The sequence below is a fragment of the Oncorhynchus mykiss genome, chromosome 12 (assembly GCF_057628025.1).
Source record: "Oncorhynchus mykiss isolate SJ-2025 chromosome 12, ASM5762802v1, whole genome shotgun sequence".
Taxonomy (NCBI): domain Eukaryota; kingdom Metazoa; phylum Chordata; class Actinopteri; order Salmoniformes; family Salmonidae; genus Oncorhynchus; species Oncorhynchus mykiss.
Window position 1 is genome coordinate 21389348 of NC_143033.1, and position 4149 is coordinate 21393496.

The window sequence follows — 4149 nt, forward strand, 5'->3', positions numbered from 1 at the left end:
GGCCCACTGCTTTCAATTCACTTGCATTCTCTTTCTATCACACCATTTGCAAAGTAATGTGTTACTAAACTCTTTACAAAATGCTACATAAAAGCTAGCCAGGAGTGATGGTAGCACAGAAAATCTCTGATATCATAGAAGCAGTCAGTAAAAACCTTGACGCTAGACTGTGGAAAAGGGACCCACTGTCCTTTGGCCATCACAGTGCAGTGCAGAAGTTGATGGTATGCATGTACACTTGGCTGCCAGGGTCTGTTACCCTCAACCCTTCAGTCTGGTCCTGGCTCTACACCAAGTCTGGGCAAAAACTTCGTAGTGGTTACTGTCCCAGTAGGCTTTAGCGTTCTTGGGAGTGTCTCTGTCTCTGTGGTCTCTGCTTTGACAGACATGCAGGTTTTTCTTACTGATCTGGGGTTTGTTTGAAAACAGTGCTCTAACATGCAGCTTAGCCCACTACTCCCACTGGAACACCAATGTTTAAGACCATTTAAGGGCGATCTAGGCTCTGCCTCTCTTAGCCAAATCGACATGCACTCCCCTACAAATTTATTTGGACAGTGAAGCTTAAACTTTTCATTTGGGTCTATACTCCAGCCTTTTCACTTTGAGATCAAATACTTCATATGAGGTGACAGTACAGAATGTCACCTTTTATTTTAGGGTATTTTCCAACATTCTGTTTATCCGTTTAAAAATGTAAGCTCTATGAATCTAGTCCCCCCATTTGAAGGTGTCATAAATATTTGTACAGAATCACACAGGTGTATTAAAGTGGTCAGAAATGTTGTATTTGGTCCCATATTCCTAGCACACAATGATACAGTTAGAGAGACGAAGGTCATACCTCCAAGACATGCTAACCTCTCATCTTTACCAACAGGGGAGGTTAACATTTTTGGGGGGGTATGATATTTATGTCTAACTTTCTCACTCATCATTATTCACGATTCATTCATGATTATCCGTAATCATTGCTAGGAACTACATTAATGCAGAAGTGTTCCCGAAACACATTATATTCTTATTTACAATAAAAGGGAATACATTAAATACATGATTTACTATTGGGAAAAACATCATCCGTAACATAACCAAAACAAACTGCAAATGCATCCAACATACAGTATATCACACAAGTGAGTACACCCCTCACAGTTTAGTAAATATTTGAGTATATATTTTCATGTGACAACACTGAAGAAAGCAGTTTAGACATTAATGGCTGTGTGTTGAGTTATTTTGAGGGGTCAGCAAATGTACACTGTTATACAAGCTGTACACTCACTACTTTACATTGTAGCAAAGTGTCATTTCTTCAGTGTTGTCACATGAAAAGATATACTCAAATATTTACAAAAATGTAAGGGATGTACTCACTTTTGTGATATACTGTATATCTTCAAGTGTGGGGAGGGGGGGGGGGGGGGGGGACTACTTACAAAGTCATTTAATTTCTAAATGGTAAAACAGATATGTATGAATATACCTTCAAATAAAAGGTGACATTTTGCACTCTCACCTCATCTGAAACATTTGATCTCAAATCCCAAATGCTGGAGTATAGGGACAAATGTACAGATTATTTAGATTCACTGTCCAAATAAATACGTATGAAAGTGTGCGTCTTAAGACCAGACAGTACAACAAAAAGACAGACAGACTGTGTTTGTGACATCACTGAAGGGGAGAGAGGGGACCACTGGGTAACCAGGCATTCAGTGTGAGCATTATACAGCATACAGTATACACTCACCCAAAACAACTACTAAACAGAAGGGAACACTAACACTAACAGAGAGAGCCCCAGGACCTGATGAAGGGCATGGATTACGGACCAGAGTATCTGTGCTCACCCAACTGCATCCAAGACAGCTTTAGTCTCATAATCCATCCTGCACACAGAACAAATCCACGGCATCAAGCTGAAATTTAGGCCCAATGGGGTGGCAGGGTAGCCTAGTGGTTAGAGCATTGGACTAGCAGCCAAAGTGGTTGCAAGTTCAAATCCCTGAGCTGACAAGGTACAAATCTGTAATTCAGGCAGTTAACCCACTGTTCCTAGGCCATCATTGAAAATAAGAATTTGTTCTTAACTGACTTTTTTATTTTATTTTACCTTTATTTAACTAGGCAAGTCAGTTAAGAACAAATTCTTATTTTCAATGATGGCCTAGGAACAGTGGGTCAACTGCCTGTTCAACTTGCCTAGTTAAATCAAATAAAAAATACGGTCAGAGAAAAATCTACCATTTTATCACAGCACACTTTTCATTTGGACCATCTTCCCCTTTAATATCGGATTTCTGTGTAAGTCTTCTGGAGACAACCTAGCAGCCTCTTGGGCCCTTACCCTTCTGCACGATATTTTAAAGTGTGTGTGAACTAACTGACTGACCCCTCTGTCTTATGGTTGTTTGCTCAACAGTCGGTGATCTTTTCCTGTGTGTTCATAACTCCGGCAGTTATTCTGTGAAGATAAACATTCAAAGTGTACAAACACCAGGCAGGCAGAAAAAAATGCATTATTTGTTTTCAGACCTATGTTTGTGTCGTTATTGCCTCTGTGAAAGAAAAGGTGTAATGTCTCACTTGTTTTGTGTTACTGAACCAAAGCTCTCAACAAATTTTATTTTTGTACAATATTTTATAACTTTTTACAGAATTAAACTTGTTTCTATCAAAATGTTGTGCATCTGATTGCTACTCAAAACAAAATGCAGTGCGAGTTCTGTAGAATCCTATTGGTCGTTTATAAGAAAGGTCTTCCATAACAAAGTACTCCATGTGTAGTCTCTCCCTGACAGACATTTGAGTGCAAATGTAATTCTCATGGTGGAATAACTTCGTTGGAGGTTGCCATCAGCACTTGAAGGGCAGATGTTAGGGCAGGGGAGGTTTGAGGTTTTATAGAGAGGGTCAAGGCAGGGGAGGTTTGAGGTTTTATAGAGAGGGTCAGGGCAGGGGAGGTTTGAGGTTTTATAGAGAGGGTCAGGGCAGGGGAGGTTTTATAGGGTAGGGCCAGGGCAGGGGGGGTTTGAGGTTTTATAGGGTAGGGTCAGGGCAGGGGAGGTTTGAGGATTTATAGGGTAGGGCCAGGACAGGGGAGGTTTGAGGTTTTATAGAGAGGGTCGGGGCAGGGGAGGTTTTAGGTTTTATAGGGTAGGCTCAGGGCAGGGGAGGTTTGAGGTTTAATAGGGTAGGGACAGGGCAGGGGAGGTTTGAGGTTTTATAGGGTAGGGTCAGGGCAGGGGAGGTTTGAGGTTTTATAGAGAGGGTCAGGGCAGTGGAGGTTTGAGGTTTTATAGAGAGGGGCAGGGGAGGTTTGAGGTTTTATAGGGTAGGGTCAGGGCAGGGGAGATTTGAGGTTTTATAGGGTAGGGCCAGGGCAGAGGTTTGAGGTTTTATAGGGTAGGGTCAGGGCAGGGGAGGTTTGAGGTTTTATAGAGAGGGGCAGGGGAGGTTTGAGGTTTTATAGGGTAGGGTCAGGGCAGGGGAGGTTTGAGGTTTTATAGGGTAGGACCAGGGCAGAGGAGGTTTGAGGTTTTACAGGGTAGGGTCAGGGCAGGGGAGTTTTAAGGTTGTATAGAGAGGTCAGGTTAGGGGAGGTTTGAGGTTTTATAGGGTAGGGCCAGGGCAGGGGAGGTTTGAGGTTTTATAGGGTAGGGCCAGGGCAGGGGGGGGGGGGGTTATAGAGAGTGTCAGGGCAGGGGAGGTTTGAGGTTTTATAGGGTAGGGTCAGGGCAGGGGGAGTTTGAGGTTTTATAGTGTAGGACCAGGGCAGGGGAATATTGAGGTTTTATAGAGAGGGTCAGGGCACGGGAGGTTTGAGGTTTTATAGGGTAGGGTCAGGGCAGGGGAGGTTTGAGGTTTTATAGAGAGGGTCAGGGCACGGGAGGTTTGAGGTTTTATAGGGTAGGGTCAGGGCAGGGGAGGTTTGAGGTTTAATAGGGTAGGGTCAGGGCAGGGGAATATTGAGGTTTTATAGAGAGGGTCAGGGCACGGGAGGTTTGAGGTTTTATAGGGTAGGGTCAGGGCAGGGGAGGCTTTATAGAGAGGGTCAGGGCAGGGGAGGTTTGAGGTGTATAGGGAGGGTTAGGGCAGGGCAAGTTTGAGGTGTTATAGGGAGGGTCAGGGGAGGGGAGGTTTGAG